Below are 26049 nucleotides of genomic sequence, written 5' to 3' on the forward strand. Positions count from 1 at the left end.
AGATGTGCAGGTTAGGTGGATTGGCCACGCTAAATTGCCCCTTAATTGGGACAAAAAAATAATTGGGTACTCTAATCACTGAAAATTGGTACAGAAAGATTTCCCATTCAATTTTCTGTGTCAAATGTCACGGCGTAGTTCGGATAGATTTTTAAAAATATTAAATTTAGAGTACCCAATTCATTTTTTCCAATTAAGGGGCAATTTAGCGTGGCCAATCCACCTAACCCTGCACATCTTTGGGTTCTGGGGGCGAAACGTACGCAAACACGGGGAGAATGTGCAAACTCCATACGGACAGTGACCCAGAGCCGCGATCGAACCTGGGACCTCGGCGCGTGAGGCAGCGTGCTAACCACTGCGCCACCGTGCCGCCCTGTTCTGTTAGATATTTAAACATTATATATGTTAATTAGCCTTGGGCGTGGTTAACTGGACAGCTCTTTCAAACGGCTGGGACCGGCAGGGTGGACTGAACGGCCTCCCTTGTGCTGCATCGCTGTTCTATCTTACGTCAGTCGCTTCAAATCTTTATCGACCATTTGTAATTGAATGGTTTCAAGACAGCTGCTCTCCAGAGGATTCCTGATGTAGCAGTGCTCCATTCAGTCACAAATACATTTTGCAAACCTGTCCTTGGCACTTGTATCAGTGGCATGTATCAGTTCATCTCGCCCAGGCAAAAAGCTTGGGCAAAACCCTCATTGATGAAGGGTCACCAACCTGAAACATTAACTCTCGTTTCTCTCCACAGATGCTGCAATGGACTGCTGAGCGTTTCCAAGGTATTTTGCTTTTATTACCCCCAATTTGTAATTTCCTTCTTTTGAACGTGTGGTGAGAATTGTTTCCAAGGTGGAACTATTACTTCAACAGAAAATACTCAATTTAGAATTCCCCTCCTCTTTGAACTTCAACTGCGTCCATTTCCAATAGTCGTTTCACACCAAAGGAAAAACAATTTTGGAAAATGATTACTTCAAAAGGGCAGCACTCAAAAGTCAAGTGTTGCCCAGCAATGCCATTGAAATCGCATCGGACAGCAAAATACAAATGGAGTTGCTGAAACACAGACCTGCACTGTTACTGTAGTGTAGCAGTTTACTTGGGACACAACCAACCACAGCACTAAAATCAAACGGCATCGACTGCCTTGATGCATCGAGCCTGAATTCCAAATGAACACGGGGCATGTAGGGTAATTAATTGCACATTGCCGGTCACTGCTTGTAAACGTAGGAGCCAATAAAGAGAAATCGACTCTCCTGAACAGACATTCATGTTCAGGAGCACGGGAAGATTTATGTTGAACATGTCCCTGGGTCATGCTGGTTCAGATTTCAAGCTTACCTCTTTGGCCTTTACTGATGCAGTGTGTCTGACGTCTAACGGCAGATTAGTGATTGATGAAATCGCGGTGGCATCACCTCACCTTTGCAGGGTGCTGTTCAAGTGGTTGTAATGATTTTCATCTGAATTACCTGAACTCAAGACAAGCCTCCAATGTCACCTCATTCTCCCTGTATCCACATCAGCCGCGTGTGTGTTGACATATCCTCGCCACCTCCACTTGTCAGGTTATCACAGATTATGCCACTGCCTCTATTTAAAGGAGCTTAGTTTTTTGGTTTAATCTTTGAATTCTATATATCGCCTAGGTCACCCGACCTATTTCATCCCCAAAGTTATCAGGAGCAGGGATTATTGGAAATGACCTGTCGGGGCAGCACAGCAGCGCAGTGGTTAGCACTGCGGCCTCACCGCGCCGAGGTCCCAGGTTCGATCCCGGCTCTGGGTCACTGACCGTGTGGAGTTTGCACATTCTCCCCATGTTTGCCTGTGTTTCGCCCCCACAACCCAAAAATGTGCAAGCTAGATGGATTGGCTGCGCTAAATTGCCCCTTAATTGGACAAAATGAATTGGACACTCTTAAATTATTTTTTTTAAAAAAACAGTCACTGATCCACAGACCAGCCGTTTCAATTAATTGATTCATTTATTTCCTATTAGCAAGGCAATTGGCTATTCATTCCATGAGCCCTACCCTTCAGCCTCACGTACACAGCTTTGTCAAATGATTCCTGGAAACCTCCTTAGAGGATTGTAGATTAGTGAGCTATAACCCAAAGCTTCCTAATCTATAGTGACGATTCCTTTTGGCATCCCTCAAAAATTCTCTCAAACATTTTCCACACCAGAGAATGAATGCCAGCTAATCTATTTACAATTGTAGGTTCATAACTTACAATTGGTTTTGAACATTTGCTATTCTTCATTCTTCACATTACGGAACTCCAAAAAGAGGTTAGATATTTTTGTGCTCTTTGTTGTGGCCGCAAAGAGAAAGAATTAGAAGTGACACATGTCGAGTTCATGTAACATAGTGCAAGGGTTTATTTACAAGATTCTGCTCCAACATGGGGTACAAACGGCGAACTCTACAAAAGCGCTTTGATGACATCATTGTGTAACATGTGACATTACACCAGCCAATGGTGTAACTCTAATACACACGCCCCTCCCTCTTTACTCCTTTGTCTCTCCCTCTTTACCCCTTTAGTGACTCCAGTATTTTTACTCAAGCAAACCCCAACACAGATCCAACCCATTATTCCATAACTAACACTGTTATGTTACGGATACACATGTACATTAGTAAGACAGTCTCTCGGTTGGACATCCGCCTCGTTTTGGCTGAACACGACATTCAGCAACTTGGCTTTTAGGGGTACTGGGAGTGTCGGTGACATCTGACAAAACCAATTCAGGAACTCTCTGGTTGTGTGGATGACTCTATAACAGGTTCCAGAATCTCGGAGTTGTAGACCTCAAGCCTGGCATGTCTCTGTCCATGCTGTATGGTGGAAATTCAGTACTGATTCTCTCACTATGTGCAGACAATAATTGGTCAGCAGGCCAACGCCCAATTCGTTCATCGTTGGTTTGCACAGTACGTGAAATCGGACCCGTTTTGGCTGGTATAACTGGAGTCCATTTTTCACCTGAGGTGAAGTTTCTCGCAAGAACACGTCTCTCATGGTCAGAGACTCTGCTTTTCGAAAGCTGTTCCCTTCCAGCCACTTGCGTCTGATGTTGCTGCCCGACTATCTCTGAAACTGAAGGGGGAGTCAAACAGTGTGCGCAGTTGCCTTTTAAACATAAGTATAGCCGGTGAGCTTTGTGTTGTTGATTGTTCCGTAGTTGTCGATTTCAAGATGGCAACCTCCAGCCACTTCGAATGTGCATCAACCATGACCAAAAACCAAGTGTCCTTTGACTGGTCCCTTATAATCGACATGGATTCTTTGTCATGGCCTGGTAGGCCATTTCCATGGATACAAAGGTTGTAGTGGGGAGGGCAGCACGGTGGCGCAGTGGTTAGCATTGCTGCCTCATGGCGGAGGTCCCAGGTTAGATCCCGGCTCTGGGTCACGGAGTTTGCACATTCTCCCCGTGTTTGCGTGGGTTTTGCCCCCACAATCCAAAAAGATGTGCAGGGTAGGTGGATTGGTCACACTAAATTGCCCCTTAATTGGAAACAATTAATTGGGTACTCTAGATTTATTTAAAAAAAGGTTGTAGTGGGGGTACATTTCTCAACGACGCACAGGACTGGCATAACCCCACCTTCTCCATTTAGGCATCGAACCCAGGCCACCAGAAGTAGCTTCTCACCAACTCTTCCATTCTAACTAGACCAGAGTGACCCTCGTGTAGCTGATCCAGGATTCTGCTCCTTAGACACAGCGGAATGATTACTCTAATACCCCACAACAATACTCCATTTTGTCATTTCAACTCAAAATCCTACCTGACCAGGTGCCAATCTGGATTCTGTTTTGGTGTTAGAGTGCCTTTTTGAATCATGGCCCATACCTTCCCCATCACCGGATATGATCGGGTAAACCTTCGCTACCCGAGGAGTTGTTACTGGAACATTTTCCACATGAAACAGAAAGTATCTCGTTGAGGTGTTTTCAGATTCATGCTCGTCTTTTTGGACTTATTGATCTTGCAGCGTCCGTCTAGACAAAGCACCCGCATTAGCGCATTGTTCAGACCTACGATATTCAAATACGTAATCGTGTGCTGACAAGATTAATGGCCAATGTTGTAATCGACTAGCAGCGAGCGAAGGGATCCCCTTATGTGACCCAAGAATTGTTGTTAAGGGACGATGGCGGTCAAGAGTAAATTGACTGACGGCCAATTAAATAATGGCGGAACCATTGAATACCAAAACAATGCAGAGAGCTTCTTTCTCAAATTAAGCATAGTTGGACTCAGCGTTAGTCAATGTCCTGGAAGCAAAAGCTATTGGTCGCTCTTTGTCGGACGGCATGATATGCGAGACAACTGCTCCACCCCCACAGGGCGATGTGTCACAAACTGCAGTTCCAGTTTTCGGTTACAATGGGCCAATAACTCATGATTCCTGTAAAATAGTCAAGCTTGCTCGTTACAAAGCAGCATTTGTAAAGGAACCTTGGTGCTAAGTGCGATACAAAACTATTCATAGTAATTTAATAATCTTAAAAACAACCTTGGCAGAGTCACATTCTTCAGTGACTGCATCCAGTGCAGACCACCTTGGTCGATGATATGCTCAAGGTAGCGAATAAAAGATCTAAAAATTTGCACTGCTCTTTCTTGACTCCAAGATTAGTTGCAACCTAGCAAGAATAGCTTGTAGGTTCTTTACAGGCATGGCCATTCGAACCGGTGATCACAATGTCGTCCAGGTAGCATTGCACACCCGATAGATAGCCCACTCAAGATCTGATGCACTGATCGTTGAAGAGCTGGTGCTGACGTTATCTTTTTTTTTTTAAATTTAGAGTGCCCAATTCTTTTTTTCCCCAATTAAGGGGCAATTTAGCATGGCCAATTCACCTACCCTGCACATCTTTTGGGTTGTGGGAGTGAGGCCCACGCAAGCACGGGGAGAATGTGCAAATTCCAGACAGTGACCCCGGGGCCGGGATCGAACCCGGGTCCTCGGCGCCTTTAGGCAGCAGTGCTAACCATTGTGCCACCGTGCTGCCCGGGTGCTGACGTTATTCTGAACGAAAGCCTCCGATACCGAAACAGACCCTTGTGTGTTACTATGGTCAGTAACGGTGGAGACTCAATAGCTACGTTTATTGGCAGATAGGCTTGGGAGATCAATTTTGCTAAATTTTGGCCTCTTCAAAGTCCTGCAAAAAGATCTTCAATAAGTGGTAAATAATACAGGGTTTAAAAGAAGATTTTAAAAAAGATTTTCCAATTAAGGGGCAATTTAGCGTGGCCAATCCACCTACCCTGCACATCTTTGGGTTGTGGGGGTGCGACCCACGCAGACAGGGGGAGAATGTGCAAACTCCACACGGACAGTGACCCAGAGCCAGGATTGAGCCTGGGACCTCGGCGCCGCGAGGCTGCAGGGCTAACCCACTGTGCCACCGTGCTGCCCTATCCACTTCCACCTTAATAGTGTTCCCATTTAATTTTGGATAGACACAAAATCATTGCTGGTCTCCTTGTACTGCTGGAACAAATAATACAGCTCAGGAACAGGTCTTTCGCCCCTCCAAGCCTGTACCAGTCATGATACTAATCTTGGCCAAAACATTTGTTCCTTAGAGAACAAAAGGCAAGCTTACATTCCTTAAGCTGAAGTGGTACTCGGTGAGTCTTAAGACCATAAGACATAGGAGCGGAAGTAAGGCCATTCGGCCCATCGAGTCCACTCCACCATTCAATCATGGCTGATTTCAACTCCATTTACACGCTCTCTCTCCAGAGCCCTGAATTCCTCGAGAAATCAAGAATTTATCAACTTCTGTCTTAAAGACACTCAACGTCCCGGCCTCCACCGCCCTCTGTGGCAATGAATTCCACAGACGCACCACTCTCTGGCTGAAGAAATTTCTCCTCATCTCGGTTCTAAAGTGACTCCCTTTTATTCTAAGTCTGTGCCCCCGGGTCCTAGTCTCCCCTGCTAATGGAAACAACTTCCCTACATCCACCCTATCTAAGCCATTCATTATCTTGTAAGTTTCTATTAGATCTCCCCTCAACCTCCTAAACTCCAATGAATATAATCCCAGGATCCTCAGATGTTCATCGTATGTTAGGCCTACCATTCTTGGGATCATCCGTGTGAATCTCCGCTGGACCCGCTCCAGTGCCAGTATGTCCTTCCTGAGGTGTGGGGCCCAAAATTGCTCACAGTATTCTAAATGGGGCCTAACTAATGCTTTATAAAGCTTCAGAAGTACATCCCTGCTTTTATATTCCAAACCTCGAGATAAATGACAACATTGCATTTGCTTTCTTAATTACGGACTCAACCTGCAAGTTTACCTTTAGAGAATCCTGGACTAGGACTCCCAAGTCCCTTTGCACTTCAGCATTATGAATTTTGTCACCGTTTAGAAAATAGTCCATGCCTCTATTCTTTTTTCCAAAGTGCAAGACCTCGCACTTGCCCACGTTGAATTTCATCAGCCATTTCTTGGACCACTCTCCTAAACTGTCTAAATCTTTCTGCAGCCTCCCCACCTCCTCCATACTACCTGCCCCTCAAGTGGATCCACTCGCCCTGCAGACTTTGCAGTATTTTTCTTGCTACGTTTCCTTTGTGCTGATGAAGGTTGGCATGACCAACATGCCTTGGCAATGTGACCAACTTTACCACAAATTTTGCATTTGTTCTCCTTGCTCCAACAATCTCCAGCCATATGTGCCATTTGATTGCAGGGTTGACAGGGTAGGTTCCTGGTGGACCTGCTTCTTACGGACTCCACCTTATTAGCTCAAACTCCAATCAGCAAAGCTTCTCTCGCAGATTTCTATAGCAGATTTTAGGGTTAATGCACCTTCAGTTAACTATTTCCTTTGGGTGGCTACATTCCGGAGGCCACGAACTAATCGGTCGCGAGGTGCATCATCCAAAGTCTGGCCTAATTCACTGTACTTTTCTAGCTTTCGCAGTGATGCAACAAATTGTGAAAACGTTTTCTCCCTCTTCCTGTGCACGACGATGAAAGAAGATTCTTTCAGCGATTGAGTGGATGGGGAGAGAAATGTCATTCACTCAGATAGGACTTGTCTCCAGGTTTAGCTGGGTGGACTAAATTCTGTAACAATATGAGTGGAGAAAGGTCAGTGTGCAGTCTGCTGGTGTCTGATTGGCTTTAAGGAATGGCTAGAAGATTTCCTCATAAGAGTTTCATGTCTCCTTCTCATCAAACGCGTCCATGGCACCTTTTCTTCCCGCCATTTTTGGATTGCGGCTCTCTGATCTGTACTCAGCCGTAAGCCTGTCTTCCCTGACTTTTTCCAAGGTGCTCTTTCCAAGAGCTGGTGCAGACTCGGGGGGCCGAATGGCCTCCTTCTGCACTGTAAATTCAATGATAATCTATGATTAATCTAGGACAAAGGTTCGGCACAACATCGTGGGCCGAAGGGCCTGTTCTGTGCTGTATTTTCTATGTTCTATGTTTTATTTTCTCTGTTTAAAGCAGACAAACTCAAACAGACAAGCAGACCAGCTGTTCCCGTGCCCAGCTATCGATTCCCGGGCAGTGGAAGAGTTGCAACCCCGTTTTTACTGTTACAACGATTATAGCCTTGGAAGTTGAAAATATTTCTCCCACCCTCTCTCCCGATGGTGGTGGGCCTGATTTCCCGTCGACGATTCCTTCTTCCGGTTTACAAAATCCTTGTCGAAAGTTGCTTTCTCCCATTTTGTTTTACAGCCCAGATCTTGTCGGCAGTTACTCATTTGTTAGAATCATAGAATTTACAGTGCAGAAGGAGGCCATTCAGCCCATCGAGTCTGCACCGGCCCTTGGAAAGAGCACCCTACCCAAGCCCACACTTCCACCCTACCCCCACAACCCAGTAACCCCACCCAACCTTCTTCCGGCTTACTAAATCCTTGTCGAAAGTTGTTTTTCTCCCATTTTGTTTTACGCCACAGATTGTCGCCGCCAGTTACTCTTTTATTATGTTCTTTGTTGTAGCTGCAAAGAGAAAGAATCAGAGATGGCACGCGTGGAGTTCAGATAACGCAGTGAAATGGGTTTATTTACAAGATTCTTCCCTAACAGAGCGCAATGGCGAACTCCACAAAAGCCCACGAAACGCTCTGATAATGTTAGTGCATAACATGTGACATTACACCAGCCAGTGGTGTTACTCTGATCCTTAATAGATATGTAATGCGCTCTTTGGGAGTAGATGCAAGACTTCTTTCAGAAGGTGGCCTTGCACTTTAGTGTACTCTGCAATCTTCCAAGTTACATTTCCCATTCTTATTTTCATGCGCACTCAAAACCACTTTGCCTGGTTGGAGAAATGGTGGTAAAAATACAGCCTAAATAGATCAACCACAGTCCCTCCCATGTACTGGAGAATGTTTGGGTGTACACCATCTTCATAGCACATTGATTACTAATGTCTACTTGTGCTATAGATCTCGGAGCCAAAACGTCTGGAGGAGAGCTTTGGCCGGAGTTTATTCTACACGTCATTTCCTCATCCTCTGTTCCCAAGTTAAGGCTCAAGGAATCCATCTGGTCCCTAGCAGGCTGTATATTGCTGGTGCACCTCACTCTGGGTCACTCTTGCTGCTCTATGTTAAACTGCCAACTTGTGCAGAATATCGTGCAAACTGGTTCACAAATAATCATAGCAGTAAATATGATCACAGGCATCACCTCACCACTAAACAGCATTCCATTTACAAAGCTGGTTAATGGGACATCAAAACAGAATACAAAATATCCTGCCTCACGGCGCCAAGGACCCGGGTTCGATCCCAGCTCTGGGTCACTGTCTGTGTGGAGTTTGCACATTCTCCCCGTGTCTGCGTGGGTTTCACCCCCACAATCCGAAGATGTGCAGGGTAGGTGGATTGGCCATGCTAAGTTGCCCCTTAATCGGAAAGAAAATGAATTGGGAACTCTAAATTTATATTAAAAAAATACAAAATCTCAGGGATTAATTGATTCATTTATTTCCTATTGGCAAGGCAATTGGCTATTCATTCCATGAGCCCTACCCTTCAGCCTCACGTACACAGCTTTGTCAAATGATTCCTGGAAACCTCCTTAGAGGATTGTAGATTAGTGAGCTAGAACCCAAAGCATAACTCACAAATAATAATCGGTCAAGGATGGCTGCAGCATCACAAATGTTTAGAAGTGCAGAGGAATCATTATCAGCATTTTTCATTTCTTCTTCACCAAAAACCTGTTAGAACCCTCTTTTATTTTAAAGAGCAGCTTCGGTCCCTGGAGGTCCTATTGAGGCCCTAGCTGTTGGCTGGAGGTCTTGTGGTGCAGTGGGTCAGCGCCTCTGCCTTTCAGCCAGAAGCTCCGGGTTCAAGACCCGTGACAGGATTTGATGGCCAAGGTGGGTGTGTTCATAACGAAGCCAAACCAAGTTGAGCAGCAACTTGCAACTCCTTCCAACACTCGCCAACAGCAGCCACGAAGAGCGGCAGAGAATCCTGTTCAGCCGTGCGTGGGAAAGAAATTGGAGCTGCGACCATCACTATCCATAGCTCCAGACGGCAACATGCAGGTAGAAGTATACATTGGCACAGCAACCCAGACTCCGCAAGGGAAGCTCGTTGGTCCAGTTGTCAGATTTAGACAGAGTATAAAATGTGAACGGCCAGTGTGGGTGGTCACCATTCTGAAATGGTAGTGCAGAGTAAATCAGTGTGGCACGGTTTATTGAATGAATTAATTGGACAGAGTCACCATTAGCCACAATCAGAGTATCAATAACCCATCAATCTCATGTTTTTGGTATCCAACGCAAAGAGTTCCTCAGGCTCATTGCGCCTGTCTGGCGATGGCATCATTATTAAGAATCCCACTCTGGATCAGACGTGACGCTTTTGGTTTCATAATCACCCGTCCACAACCAATCATCTTCCTTTTCGTCTGCCGATTTGGATATTCATTTTTGGAATGATCTGGTGACATTTTGCGCACTAATAGCATCTGACAACTTGACGATGGAAACCTGACAAAACATCAAGAGGGACAGCACACCTACATTACCACTCAATGGCTTGTTGAGGCACAGAACGCTGAACTATGGATGTTAGAATCCCAGCCCCAAACATGTCCCTGTACAACAACAATGTCTGTTCTTTCTTTGCAGGCACCTCTTAAGCTCATTGATTATTTGGGACGTAAACATGTCCCACGCATTTTTTGCGTAGGCCATCAGGATGCCTATTTTGCAGCATATCAATCTGCAACTTCACTTAATCCTCAAGCGTCAACTGTCATTATAGACACGCAGCAAAACTCCTGCAGGGAACCCGATTTTCAGCATGGGTTTTACGTTTGAAAATAGGCTTTATTTTTGTCCCATTGACCACCCAGGCTCGTGCCACCGTGAAGGATATCTTCCCAGAAGCTTGTGGTTTCGACTGGAACTATTTTTGAAACTTTCCACTCTACAATTTGGTTGCTGGGTGAACAGAAATTCATCTGCATTTCATCCCCATTGCCGAGATGGCAGAACGGATAAGTGTTCGACACTGCGATGCCACTGAATCACTAGAAGCCGATAATTTGGGTATCACGATCTTTTTAGTAAGCTCCAAGTGATCTCGGTCTTCTACCACAACGGTAAATATTTTACTTCCATTAAGCAGCTATACCCATCCAGTGGTTGCTCCACAGTTTTTGCTGGACTCAGTTTGATTTGGCTCAAAGTGCGTATTGTGTGCACCGCATTTCTGGTGACAGAGTAACCATTTTCAAGGGCCAACTCCGATACTTCAAGGCCAGGCCAGCCGCTCCCTCCTGTTCTCATGGTGCATTTGGTTTGGGCATCTTCAGGACGGGCTAATTCTCCTTCCATTCTCGCACCGGTTTCTCGCTAACACCGAGTTCCCTCGCTGCAGCAGTTATTTGACGAGTTAGATGTTACAACTTTTAGATTGAAACCAGCGTCAAACTTCATTCATTTTGTTTTATTTCCTCGTGTGGGATGTCTCCTGCACATCTTCGCAACATGCCCCGTATCGCCTCCTTGATCTCCCCCCTGCCCAGTTAATAGATGGTGGTGTTACAAATCACTCGGGGAGTTAGAGCTGCTCTGGCAATGTGCACGCTGTAATGTGGAGCTATAGATAATGATGGTAGGGACTTAAACTTTCTTTCCATTGCATCCAATGACATGGCTGATCACAACTTCAACTCTCCCGTCCTTGTCACTTACCATGTGTTGGAATGATTTTGCAGGTTGATAATCAAGCCTACTGTCCATAAGACCATAAAACATAGGAGCAGAATTAGGCCAATCGGCCCATCGAGTCTGCTCCGCCATTCAATCATGGCTGATATTTTCTCATCCCCATTCTCCTGCCTTCGCCCCATAACCCCTGATCCCCTTATTAATCAATAACCTATCTATCTCCGACTTAAAGACACTCAGTGAATTGCCCTCCACAGACTTCTGCGGCAAAGAGTTCCACAGATTCACCACCCTCTGGCTGAAGCATTTCCTCCTCATCTGTTTTAAAGGATCGTCCCTTTAATCTGAGATGGTGTCCTCTGGTTCTAGTTTTTCCTACAAGTGGAAACATCCTCTCCACGTCCACTCTAAGCAGGCCTCGCATTATCTTGTAAGTTTCAACAAGATCCCCTCTCATCCTTCTAAACTCCAACAAGTACAGACCCAGAGTCCTCAAATGTTCCTCATACGACAAGCTCTTCATTCAAGGGATCATTCTTGTGAATCTCCTCTGGACCCTTTCCAAGGCCAGCACATCCTTCCTTAGATACGGGGCCCAAAACTGCTCACAATACTCCAAATGGGGTCTGACCAGAGCCTGACACAGCCTCAAAAATACATCCCTGGTCTTGTATTCTAACCCGCTTGCCATGAATGCTAACATTGCATTTGCATTCTTAACTGCTGACTGAACTGCTTTCCGAAGCATTTCCCCATTTAGAAAATAGTCTATGCCTAAATTCCTCCATTCAAAGTGCATAACCTCACACTTTTCCACATTATATTCCATTTGCCACTTCATTGCCCACTCTCCTAACCTGTCCAAATCCTTCTGCAGCCCCCTTGCTTCCTCAATACTACCTGTCCCTCTACAGATCTTTGTATCATCTGCAAACTTAGCAAGTGTGCCTTCAGTACCTTCTTCCAGGTCATTAATGTATATTGTGAAAAGTTGTGGTCCCAGCACCGACCCCTGAGGCACACCACTAGTCCATTTGGAGTTGGCACATTCTCCCCGTGACTGCGTGGGTTTTACCCCCACAACCCAAATATGTGCAGGGTAGGTGGATTGGCCACGCTAAGTTGCCTCTTAAATGGAAAAAAAAATAATTGGGTGCTCTAACTTTATTTAAAAAAAGATAAATCAAACCTGTTTGGCCGCGTTTATGTCCTGGGGTGGGACTTGAACCCAGGGCTTCCGATTCAGCGATAGGGATGCCACCCATTGCGCCACAAGGCCTCCCGATAGTTAGAAGGTATGTAAAACATGCATTTGTGGTGAAACATCTGAGGCTATTAATGAGCGTATTAAGTCACGGCTGAAAGGGGCGGGGGGGTGGGGTCAACCTCTATGCGAGTAGATGTAAAAACATGATTTTGAGGACGGCGCAGTGGTTAGCACTGCTGACTCACGCCGTCGAGGTCCCGGGTTCGATCCCGGCCCAAGTCACTGTCCATGTGGAGTTTGCACATTCTCCCCGTGTCTGCGTGGGTCTCACCCCCACAACCCAAAGATGTGCAGGGTAGGTGGATTGGACACCTACTTTATTGGAAAAAATGATTGGGCACTCTAAATTTCTTTTTAAAAAACATGATTCCGAACCAGAAATTATGGGGTTCTCTCATATGCCTTGATCTGAAGTTTCTTTCTCTTCGAAGGATAAGTATTTTAGTCTCCTAGTCAATATTTAACTCAACCAATTTCACCAAAACAGACTAATTAGTCATTCATTGTCAATAAATTGCTTCGGAATACCCAGGAGTGAGAGAAAGGTGCTATATAAATGCAAGCCCTGTTTCGCTTTATCCTTTCCTTCTCAAATTCATTCATTTCTTGGTGTCTGAAAGTGATCATGGGTCTTCTTGTTTCCAGGTGCTGGGGGAGCGGCACAGTGGTTAGCGCTGTTGTCTCACGGCGCCGAGGACCGGGGTTCGATCTCGGCCCCGGGTCACTGTCCGTGTGGAGTGGGCACATTCTCCCCGTGTTGGGTTTCACCCGCACAACCCAAAGATGTGCAGGGTAGGTGGATTGGCCACGCTAAATTGCCCCTTCATTGGACAAAAATTGGGTCCTCTAAATTTGTTTTTTAAATTGAACTCTTATCAGGGCCAACTTTCCTGGTCAGTTTATACATTTGACCCAAGCCTAAAAGCAAAGTAAATTATTATAATACGCAGCTGGTATTTTACCACAAGCAGAACATTTTCACTAAATCAAGAGCTTGTTCTTAGCGACTGAACAACAGTAATCTTCCAGGCTGCCTTCAAAACTTTTAGTCCCTAAAGACTAGCATCCTGCAAACTAGTAATGTCTAGAATGCTTATTCTGGCTTCAACTTCCACACTTCTAAGCAGGGCGACACCCAAGACCAAGAGTAAATATACAACCAAACAGTTACACCCTGCCTCTTCCATGACTTTTTAAAGTTAAAAAGGACAACATGGAAGAGTTTATTTTTGGGACATAAATAAAGCCAGGACCCACACTGATGGTGACACGTAGCACATGATCACTGAGCAGTTATGCCTTTCATTATTGGTTATACGATCAGGTTCCCCGGGGTTGGAAAGGGGGTAAAAGGGGTTGAAGAGGACAACAGAGTGCGAATGGTAGTTTATCTAGCTTGTCTCTTGTCTTGCACAGATTACCTCACTGCACATCAAAATTGGAACATTATGGTCTCAGAGAACATGGTGCTGTTTAATTTTGAAAGGCGAAAGTGGGATGGTGCTCCTAAAGAAATCTGCATTTACATCGTAGCTTCTTGGGACATCTTAAAAGCAGGTTTGCAACCAGTGAAACACTTTTGAATTTCAGTCACTATTTTTAATCGGTGCTGTGTCTATAAAAAGGAGCAATATCAGCACAAAGGAAGACGGCTGTGATTGCTGGAGGCCAATCATCACAACCCAGAACATCGCTACAGGAGTTTCTCAGGGCAGTGTCCTAGACACGACCATCTTCAACTGCTTCAGCAATGACCTTCCCTCAAACATAAGGTCAGAAGTGGAGATGTTCGCTGGTGTCTAGTGTTCGCTTCCATTCACAACTCCTGACTCTTAGAATCACAGAATAATTCAGAACAGAAGAGGCCCTTCAGCCCATCGAGTCTGCACAGACCCATGAAAAACACCCGACCTGTCTACCTAATCCCATCGGCCAGCACGTGGCCCAGAGCCTTGAATGTTATGGCAGCCAAGTGCTCATCCAGGTACTTTTTAAAGAATGTGAGGCAACCTGCCTCTCCCACCCTCCCAGGCAGAGCGTACCAGACCCGCCTCTCCCCCCCTCCCAGACAGTGCGTCCCAGACCCGCCTCCCACCCTCCCAGACAGTGCGTCCCAGACCGCCTCCCACCCTCCCAGACAGTGCGTTCCAGACCCTCCTCTCCCACCCTCCCAGGCAGAGCGTACCAGACCCGCCTCTCCCCCCCTCCCAGACAGTGCGTCCCAGACCCGCCTCCCACCCTCCCAGACAGTGCGTTCCAGACCCTCCTCTCCCACCCTCCCAGGCAGAGCGTACCAGACCCGCCTCTCCCCCCCCTCCCAGACAGTGCGTCCCAGACCCGCCTCTCCCACCCTCCCAGACGGTGCATTCCAAACCCGCCGCCCCCCCACTCCCAGACGGTGCGTTCCAGACCCACCTCTCCCCCCCCCCCTCCCAGACAGTGCGTTCCAGACCCGCCTCTACCCCCCCTCCCAGAGTGCGTTCCAAACCCGCCTCTCCCCCCTCCCAGACAGTGCGACCCAGACCCGCCTGTCCCCCCTCCCAGACAGTGCGTTCCAGACCCGCCTCTCCCCCCCTCCCAGACAGTGCATTCCAAACCCGCCTGTCCCACCCTCCCAGACAGTGCGTTCCAGACCCGCCTCCCCCACCCTCCCAGACAGTGTGTTCCAGACCCGCCTCACCCCCCTCCCAGACAGTGCGTCCCAGACCCGCCTCTCCCCCCTCCCAGACAGTGCGTCCCAGACCCGCCTCTCCCCCCTCCCAGACAGTGCGTTCCAGACCCGACTCTCCCACCCTCCCAGACAGTGCGTTCCAAACCCGCCTCCCCCCCCCTCCCAGACAGTGTGTTCCAGACCCGACTCTCCCACCCTCCCAGACAGTGAGTTCCAGACCCGCCTCTCCCACCCTCCCAGGCAGAGCGTTCCAGACCCGCCTGTCCCACCCACCCAGACAGTGCGTTCCAGACCCGCCTCTCCCCCCCTCCCAGACAGTGCGTTCCAGACCCGCCTCTCCCCCCTCCCAGACAGTGCGTCCCAGACCCGCCTCTCCCCCCTCCCAGACAGTGCGTCCTAGACCCACCTCTCCCCCCCCTCCCAGACAGTGCGTTCCAAACCCGCCTCCCCCCCCTCCCAGACAGTGCGTTCCAAACCCGCCTCCCCCCCCTCCCAGACAGTGAGTTCCAGACCCACCTCACCCCCCCTCCCAGACAGTGCGTTCCAAACCCGCCTCTCCCCCCCTCCCAGACAGTGCGTTCCAAACCCGCCTCCCCCCCCCTCCCAGACAGTGAGTTCCAGACCCGCCTCTCCCACCCTCCCAGGCAGAGCGTTCCAGACCCGCCTCTCCCACCCTCCCAGACAGTGCGTCCCAGACCCGCCTCTCCCCCCCCCCCTCGCAGACAGTGCGTTCCAGACCCGCCTCTCCCCCCCCTCCCAGACAGTGCGTTCCAGACCCGCCTCTCCCACCCTCCCAGACTGTGCGTCCCAGACCCGCCTCTCCCACCCTCCCAGACAGTGCGTTCCAGACCGTCACCACCCTCCCAGGAAGCGCGTTCCAGACCCGCCTCTTCCCCCCCCCCTCCCAGACAGTGCGTTCCAGACCCGCCTCTCCCACCCTCCCAGACAGTGCGTTCCAGACCCGCCTCTCCCCCCTCCCAGGCAGTGCGTTCCAGACCCGCCTCCCACCCTCCCAGACAGTGCGTTCCAGACCGTCACCACCCTCCCAGGCAGCGCGCTCCAGACCCACCTCTCCCCCCCTCCCAGACAGTGCGTTCCAGACCCGCCTCTCCCCCCCTCCCAGACAGTGCGTTCCAGACCCGCCTCTCCCCCCCTCCCAGACAGTGCGTTCCAGACCCGCCTGTCCCACCCTCCCAGACAGTGCGTTCCAGACCCGCCTCTCCCACCCTCCCAGACAGTGCGTCCCAGACCCGCCTCTCCCACCCTCCCAGACAGAGCATCCCAGACCCACCTCTCCCACCCTCCCAGGCAGTGCGTTCCAAACCGTCACCACCCTCTGGGTAAAAGGTTTTTCCTCAAATCCCCCTTAAACCCCTCCCCCCGACCTTGATCTTGTGCCCCCTCATAACCAACCCTTCAACTAAGGGGAACAGCTATACCCTCTCCACCCTGTCCATGTCCCACATAATCTTGTACACCTTGAACAGTCGTCTCTGCTCCAGTGAAAACAACCCAAGCCTATCCAACCTCTCTTCATAACTTAACTGTTCCACCCCAGGCAACATCCCGTGATCTCCTCTGCACCCCCTCCAGTGCAGTCACATCCTTCCTATAATGTGGCGACCAGAACTGCGCCCAGTACTCCAGCTGTGGCCTCACCAAGGTTCTATACAACTCCCAACATGACCTCTCTGCTTTTGAAATCTATGCCTTGATTAATCAAAGCAAGTGCCCCATATTCCTTTTTCACCACCCTATTAAGCTGCCCGTCTATGGACAAACACGCCAAGGTCCCTTTGTTTCTCGGAACTTCCCAGTGTCAGGCCGTTCATTCAAGACTTCCTTGTCACATTACTCCTTCCAAAGTGTATCACCTCTCACTTTTCAGGGTTAAATTTCATCTGCCACTTTTCTGCCCATTTGACCATCCTGTCTTCATCGTCCCCAAGACACTCAACCTCACTGTTAAGTGTTTGTGGCATCCGCAAACTTACTGATCACCTACCCCTCACATAGACATTTATACAAAGGGACTCAGCACAGATCCCTGGGGTACGTCACTGGTCACTGGCTTCCAGTCACCAAAGCAGCTGTCCGTCATCACACTCTGTCTCCTTAAGCTAAGCCAATTTTGAATCTACCTTATCAAGTTAACCTGTATCCCATATGCATCTGTCTTCTTTATAAGTCTTTCTAAGTCTCGAGTGTTCAAATGCAGCAAAACCCAGACAACATTCGGGCTTGGGCTGATAAGTGGCAAGTAACATTTGTGCCATACAATTACCAGGCAATTGACATTTCCCACAAGAATTTAAACTCCTCCCCTTCACATCCTACAGCAATTACCATGGCTGGATCCCCCAACATCTATTTCCTCAGAGGTTACCATTGACCAAAAACTTAACTGAACCAGCCACATAAATACTGTGGCAAAAATATCGGGTCAGAGGCTGTGAATTCTGTGAAGAGTAACTCACCTCCTGACTGCCCAAAGTCTGCCCACTGTCGACAAGGCCACACGTCTGATGGAATATTCTCCACTTGCCTGGATGGGTGGAGCTCCAACAACCCTTAGGAATCTCAACACAACCCAGGACAAAGCAGCCCCCCTTGATTGGCACTCCATCCACCACTTTCAACATTCACTCCCTCCACCACAGTGGCAGCCGTGTGTACCGTCTATAACGCATCACCAAGGCTGCTTCGACTGCACCTTCCAAACCTGCACGTGCTACTGTGTAGAACAAGGGCAGCAGGTGCATGGGAACACCATCATCTACAAATTGCCCTTCATGCCACATATTATCCTGACTTGGAAGCACGTCACCAGTCTTCACTGCAGCTGGATTAAAATCCCGAAACTCCAGCACTACTCCCTCCCTAACAGCACTGTGGCCCAGTTCACCTCCATCTTAATTAAGAGCGTGCATTAAATACTGGCTTTGGAGGACAGCACGGTGGCGCACTGGTTAGCACTGCTGCCTCGCGGCACCGAGGTCCCAGTTTCGATCCCGGTTCTGGGTCACTGTCCGTGTGGAGTTTGCACATTCTCCCCGTGTTTGCGTGGGTTTCGCCCCCACAACACAAAGATGTGCAGGATAGGTGGATTGGCCACGCTAAATTGTCCCTTAATTGGAAAAAGTAAATTGGGTACTCTAAAAAAAAAATTTTTTTTAATTTTTTTTTTTAAATGCTGGCCTGGTCAGCGATGGCCACGTCCGCTAAACAAACTAAAAACTGCCAAATAATGGGTTTTGGAGGAGTTAGTCGAGGCGATAAAACGCAGGTTCAAACTAATAAACAACCAATTTGGCACAGTTTAACAGCTTGTTCACCACATAAAAGAGCGATTAACACATGGATAAAATCTGGTACAGAATGCTGGACACAAAAATACTACAATGAAAACTGATTGGCTGCTTCAAAGGGGGAGCGGTGGGATTCTAAAATATCCTTCTTCACCCTTCATTCCTGTGACTTTAAGGTAGAACCGCAATGTTATTACTCACGAGGCCACTGGGAGAAGCCTTCAAATTCTCCTGTCAGAAATCACTTGGGCTACAAGCTTTCTGAGGTTCTTCATTATTAAAATGAATACGAGGATGTAGTGACTTAAAGACAACCGGAGGCAGAATATTAATCAGGAGTTAGTTATTTAAATTGATTATCCCTATTACAACAAAGCGAGATTACATGAAATCATGGCTTGAATTTCAATCATGATCTTCGTCGTTCCTCTTCCTTGGGCAGTAAGGTGGGACTGTTGCCCTCCAGCATCCAGGGACCCGGATTCAATTCCAACCTCGGGACACTGTCTGTGTGGAGTTTGCGCATTCTCTGTGTGGGGTTCCTCCGGGTGCTCCTATTGCCTCCCACAGTCCAAAGATGTGCCGGTTAGGTGGATTAGCCATGATAAATTCCCCCTAGATGGGGCAGCACGGTGGCGCAGTGGTTAGCACTGCTGCCTCATGGCGCCGAGGTCCCAGGTTCGATCCCGGCTCTGGGTCACCGTCCGCGTGGAGTTTGCACATTCTCCCCGTGTTTGCGTGGGTTTCGCCCCCACAACCCAAAGATGTGCAGGGTAGGTGGATTGGCCACGCTAAATTGCCCCTTAATTGGAAAAAATGAATTGGGTACTCTAAATTTAAAAAAAAAAATTCCCGTTGACGGTGGGATTACAGGGATAGGGTGGTGATTGGGCCTAGGTAGGGTGCTCTGTCAGAGGATCGGTGCAGACTTCATTGACCGAATAGTCTCCTTCAGCACTGTGGGGATTTTCTGATTCTTTCTCAACTTACCAACTATTTTGGGGACACCTTTGTTCCTTCCAGTATCTTGTCAGCAATTAATAATAATAATCTTTATTGTCACAAGTAGGCTTACATTAACACTGCAATGAAGTTACTGTGAAAAGCCCCTAGTCGGGCAGCACGGTGGCGCAGTGGGTGAGCTCTGCTGCCTCACGGTGCCGAGGTCCCAGGTTCGATCCCGTGTGTGGGTTTCGCCCCCACAACCCAAAAGATGTGCAGGGTAGGTAGATCAGCCACGCTAAATTGCACCTTAATTGGAGAAAATGAATTGGGTACTCTGAATTTATTTAAAAAAAAGAAAATCCACTCCGGCGCAGACACGGGGAGAACATGCAGACTCAGCACAGACAGTGAGCACAGGAAATAGGAACACACACACTCGCGCGCGCGCGCACACACACTCGCGCGCGCGCGCACACACACTCTTGCGCGCGCGCACACACACTCTCGCGCGCGCGCACACACACTCTCGCGCGCGCGCACACACACTCGCGCGCGCGCACACACACTCGCGCGCGCACACACACTCGCGCGCGCGCACACACTCGCGCGCGCACACACACTCGCGCGCGCACACACACTCGCGCGCGCACACACACTCGCGCGCACACACACTCGCGCGCACACACACTCGCGCGCACACACACTTGTGCACACAACTCGCGCACATACACAGGCTACCACTTTCTAGGGAGCACCTCAATGTTTTTTGTATGAGTGCAGAGTGTGATGGTTAGGGGGCAATGATGAGCACTGTATGCACCTTTTGATGCAATTCATGGAGCCCTGAGAACTTTAATTTCCGGATGACAGTGGAACATCAATTTCAATAGGCGCTGTTATGATTTCTACAGTGCGGGCGGCCTTTTAACAGCCTGCCTCTGATCAGAGGGGAATTGGTTGCTTTTCGGTTCAGCAGTTAGCTGCGCAGGCTTAAAGCAACGCCTATACCCACCCTTCAAAATAGTCTACTTGCACTGCACTTGCCGTGATATAGACAATATTTTGAGACAAGTAGAACAGAAAGGGTAAAACACATACCTGAAGGTGTTTGAGTCTATATTCTAAAGCTCAGTGTTCCACTGTAGCCTTAAGCTACAGTTACAAATCCGACACGGTTTACTTCTTAGCCTCAGGGACGCACATTGAATACGATCCAGCCATGTCCCCACAGAGAATAAGAGTGCAACATGCCAACCGCTCTCACAAACACCGACAGCCAGCTGAGAGCCAAGGCCTGAAATTAGGATAAGCGACCTCTCAGTCTATGTCCCAGGGAGCGCACCATGGCATGGGGAGGGGGGGGGTTCCTCTTTCTCTAAAAAGTCCTAAAATTAGCACCTTCAGCTTCCGTGAAACCCACCCAGTTAAACCATCTGTTGAAAAAAAACCTCATTTCTCAGATCACCGCCTGCAGTAGATTATATTTCAGCGTTCAACTATATTTAACACTTGGCCATTTTGCGAGGCAGTTGCAACACTGCATCTTGTAAAAGTTACAAGGGGAAAACAGTGCCATGTCCAACACATTCCATCGTTTTGGATTCTTACAACGGGAAGGACACCAAGTGAGGTGATCAAATATTGCTCACTAGAATTAAAATGTATCCCAGTACTATTCCCAGTACTATTTGTAGAACGGGAATCAGCAACTTTCACAGTCGCGAGCAGACAAACTACTTGCATTTATACAGTACCATTTAAAGTGGTTAAGATGTCCCTCTTCCCAGGAGAGCGATCCAACAAAGTCTAACACATAAGAACATAGGAAATAGGAGAAGTCAGCAATTAACCCCTTGAGCCTGCTCCACCATTCAATCAGATCCTGGCTGATCTCTTCCTGGTGTCAAATCCACCTCCCCACCTGTTCCCCATATCCCTTTAACCTGTTTTAAAATCAGAAATATATCTATCTCCTTCTTGAAACCATTTAATGATTTGCACTCCACCGCACTATGGGGCAGTGAGTCACACAAATTCACCACCCTCTGCGAGAAGTAGTTCCTCCTCAGCTCAGTTCTAAATCTACCGCCTCTCAAGCTATATAACGAGGGGAGGCGGTTGCGTAGAGGTATTGTCACTGGACTAGTAATCCAGAGATCCAGATACTGATCGGGGGACCCAGGTTCGAATCCCACCATGGCAGCTGGTGGAATTTAAACTCAATAAAATATCTGGAATTAGAAGTCTAGTGATCACCGTAAAGCCATTGTCGATTGTCGTAAAAACTCACCTGGTTCACTAAAATTCCTTTGGGCAGCATGGTAGCACAGTGGTTAGCACTGTGACTTCACAGCGCCAGCGTCCCAGGTTCGATTCCGGCTTGGGTCACTGTCTGTGCGGAGTCTGCACGTTCTCCCCGTGACCCAGAGCCGGGATTGAAACTGGGACCCCGTCGCCACCATGCTGCCCCCCCCCCCCCCGTTTTAGTATTTTATACACCTCAATCAGATCCCCTCTCATCCTTCTAAACTCCAGCGAGTATAAGCCCAAACTGTTTAATCTCTCCTCATTTCAACGCTTTCATCCCCGGAATCAATCTGGTGACTCTCCTCTGAACTGCCTCCAAAGCCATCACATCCTTCCTCAAATAAGGAGACCCAAGCTGGACACAATACTCCAGATGTGGTCTCACCCACACCCTGTACAAATGCAACAACACCGAGCCACACGAGGAGGCAGAGAGTTTCACTTATGTTTCCTTGAAGGAGTAATCCGAAATATTAGAATGCAAAAGCTAGGAAAACACAGTGAATTGCAACACTTCCCTTTCCCTTCGAAGGGATGGGGCTGAATCCAGGCCAAACTGGTGCAGAAAATTTCATTTTTCTGCTGACTGTAGGGGTCCCACAATAATTGCTTTACTTTTAAAAAAAAAAATTTAGAGTACCCAATTATTTTTTCCAATTAAGGGGCAATTTATCGTGGCCAATCCACCTAGCCTGCACATCTTTGGGTTGTGGGGGTGAAACCCACGCAGACACAGGGAGAATATGCAAACTCCACACGGACAGTGACCCAGGGCCGGGATTCGAACCCGGGTCCTCAACGCCGTAGGCAGCAGTGCTAACCACTGTGCCACCATGCTGCCCTCAATAATTGCTTTCCTGTTCTGATTCTGATGCTTATTGCTGTTTTAAGAGCAACAAAACCTTTTTTAAAAACATCCAGCTATGCAAGGTTCCCAAATACACCTTATTTCAACATTACCTCCCACCTTGCAGCTGACTAGTGACAGCAACCAAATCATGTCGGTGGTACTGTCTAATCTGTTTAGCTTGCCTATCAGACTTTTGATGTACACAAACTTACAGACTCAGAACAGATATTTTAGAATAGCTTCGCTGGCAATCAGGTGTCAAGAGTAATGCCCTTGAGGGGACAGTTATTTATGCATGACTACTAAAAATTAAGAATTCTTTGTCTTACATTTAGCCAGAATGTTTCCCCACCGAGGACTTGAATCTCCTGCTCACAATACGAAATGCGTTAAGTCGTTGATAGTATCGCTGGAAAGAAAAGAGACACACTGTTGAAGTTTTTCATCTTGTACTCGTCAGGGCAGGTAAGAATACCAGTTGCAAAGGGAACAACAATTTATGCTGCATGAACAGAGTGTGCTGACTGTTTGGCAATTGGACTCTGATCAGAAGGGGCGTCACTATGGGGAATGCACCAGGGAACAGTCAACTGCCAAGCTTTTATTTAAACATGAAGCAGGCAGGTTGATTCATTCATGGGGAATGAACCAGGGAATGGCTGTCCTCCAAGCGTCTACCGACGCTGAAGTAGGGCACATCAATGCCATCCTGTGGGATAATAGCGACATTGATCAGGTAATTTCTTACGGTAAATTGCGCAAACTCACGAATGGGCCTAGGGTCCCGCTTTCGATCCTGAAAAAGTGCCCAGTTTACCTCAGATTAGACTGGAAATGGTAAACTGTCTCAAAACTTTGAGCGACGGGTGAAGTTAGCCGTTTCCCGCAACTGTTATGGATAAGCAACAAAAGTAGTATTCTCCATTTTTAAAAATTTGTCATGGGATGTGGGCGTCGCAGGCTGTGCCAGCATTTATTGCCCATCCCTAATTGCCCTTGAGGAGGCAGTTAAGAGTCAACCCCATTGCTGTGGACCTGGAGTCACATGTCGGCCAGACCAGGTAAGTACGGCAGAGTTCCCTCCCTAAAGGACATTAGTGAACCAGATGACACTGCCACTACGCCACCGCCTCCCCTAACGGGATGCTACTGTCAAGCCAAAAAGATGCTGTAACTATCACACAAATGAGTAATGCCGTATATGAATTTCAATGCCAGTGTGATGCCAGGTATGTTGGCCGTACTCCCCAACGTGGATCGCATCCAACAGCACACCCCTTCAGCTCTTCACAACAGACAAAATGCTGACTGTACCCAACCAGGCCACGGTTGCAAAACTCAAAACGGTGTCCAACATTATCCCATGACTGGACAGCACTTCCTAAACTACCCTGATTATACCAAGATTATCGGTGGGGCTCGCAGTGTGGCTCACTTACTCATGCTAGAAGCTACAAACCTTCACACTCGGGGCCCCTGTCCTTTGCAGACAGAAGGAGCATGTCCACACATTGCACCTGCTTCAGCTGAACCGAAACTTCAGGGACAGCCATTCCCTGGTTCATTCCCTATGGAAATGCTTTGACTAAAGTCTACCTGCCTGGTTTGAAGTTAAACAAATCCCTGGCAATTAACTGTTCCTTGGTACATTCCCCATGGCAATGTTTCAAGAGTCCATTTGCCACTAATCCACACTCTCTTCTCATACAGTATAAAATGATTGTTCCCTTTACAATTGGTAGCCTTGAGCCTGTCCTGGTGAATGCAAGATGAAAAGCTTTGATAGCACGTCTCTCAAAAAAGACTTTAGGTAACAACATTCAAAGTTACTTAAAGGAACTAAAGAGCTGGGGCTTAGCTCTGAAATAACTTGTGAACACTTAGGAAATCAGGTACTGTATAGTGAGCTTCAGTGCAAGTTTCCCACTCTCAAACCAAGTCAATGATCAGCAGGTTTAGCCTGAACGTCCATCTGATCGCAGGCTAACAAACACCACTTTTGAAGCAGATAGACAAATCAGAGTGGGGGGGGGGTTAGCCCATGTAATCTCTGATGTGTCGGACCATTATTAATCGGTACTCACTAGCCCATCACTAGCACCCTATCCCGCCCACATCACTCAAGTCTGAAAGATTCAGTATGTTGGAGATTCGATCTGCTTATGAAAACTGCCTGTTTTCAAAGTTAAAGCGTTTAGAGGCAACAAATCTAGGTGACAACACATCAAGTGTGATACATGTAGCATGATCTCCTCCTTTGGGTGTCACTCCTCTGGCAAGCAGTCACACATACAGCAGCACATCCCATCAACAGGAATTTTCTGGGCTCTGGAAGCTGCAGATGTCACGCCAGCTACATCACTGGTATATTCCACTTTGGGCAGAGCCACAGGATGGCCACCATCAGGGCACTTGGCAAGAATATTAACATAACAGCATGTTGCAGCAACTGTTGGCAACGACCAAGGCATGGACCATACCCAATCAGCCCGTACACGTAAAACTCAAAAGTGTCCAACATTAGATGTCATTCGGCCAATGGACATTTGCCAATTAATCCTCAAGTGTGCCAAAGATTGAGCTGTCAGCCAAATTAAGATAGTCAGTCAAGCTCGCAGTGAGGTGCGCGAGTGTGTACTGGAAGCTACATATATTAATAGAGGGGGCCTGGTCTACACAGACAGAAAGTATATGTACACACATTGCGCCTGTTTCAGATGAAAACAAAATAAGTGACAGCCATTCGCTACTCATTACTCAGCCAAATGTCTTGACCAATCAGGGTCAAATTTCTTGGTTTAAATTTCAAACAATGCTTGGCAGTTAACTGTCAGTCACTTGGTGGGTTCTCTATGGCAATGCCACTACCAGAGAGGTACTTGACAACCAATCAGCATGCTCGTCTCATACAATATAAATTTCTGTTTTCCGCTTATTCTTGAAGTGTTCTGATGAGTGTGTGATAAAAAGCTTCAACCAGTCTCTTTTCTCAGCAATACTCAATTTAGACTTCCACCAATTAAATTGAAGGACTACATTACCATGCTTTTAAATGTAGACATCGTTTAAAAACCTCAATTTGCCAATTCACTTCAACCAATGCCAAATACAAGTCAAGACAGCAGAACAATCATACTGAGTCAGATAGATTCCAAGAAAAGCTGGATACGTCATTACATCATTAGGTGTGACACCTACATTAATAAATGATCAGAACCTAAAGCACTATTAACAGTCAGGCTGACTAATGACAGGATCATGTCTGGACCTGTAGGTAGACTGATTGTTCAGAGTCTTAGAATGGTTTTGTTTTGAACTGTCGTATTAAGTGGAAAGAAATGTATCTGCCAGGGTGCAATAATCACAGGCTGACTTTCACTGGCATTTCCATGATCCAGAAACTTCCCCATCTCACCTCAAGTGTCCTCCCTCATCTCTCCTGAAGGCAATGATGTGCTAGGATACAGCTCAATGGCATTCGTCACC

General features: G+C 47.7%; 1 protein-coding gene across 5 annotated transcripts in view; it reads right to left on the reverse strand.

The window, feature by feature from the left end:
• The window catches only part of pak4 (p21 protein (Cdc42/Rac)-activated kinase 4), a 164899-nt gene that overhangs the window by 110413 nt on the left and 28437 nt on the right, over positions 1-26049 (reverse strand). For 4 of the 5 annotated variants that reach the window (XM_072489946.1, XM_072489942.1, XM_072489943.1 and 1 more), the window contains exon 2: positions 22893-22972. The gene's annotated coding sequence lies outside the window, so the exon portion shown is untranslated. Of the gene's footprint in view, positions 1-20504; positions 20526-22892; positions 22973-26049 lie in introns of those variants that run through there. The other variant, XM_072489945.1, reaches the window with a different exon arrangement.

This window comes from Scyliorhinus torazame, chromosome 25 (genome assembly GCF_047496885.1).
Source record: "Scyliorhinus torazame isolate Kashiwa2021f chromosome 25, sScyTor2.1, whole genome shotgun sequence".
In the NCBI taxonomy this organism is placed as follows: Eukaryota; Metazoa; Chordata; class Chondrichthyes; order Carcharhiniformes; family Scyliorhinidae; genus Scyliorhinus; species Scyliorhinus torazame.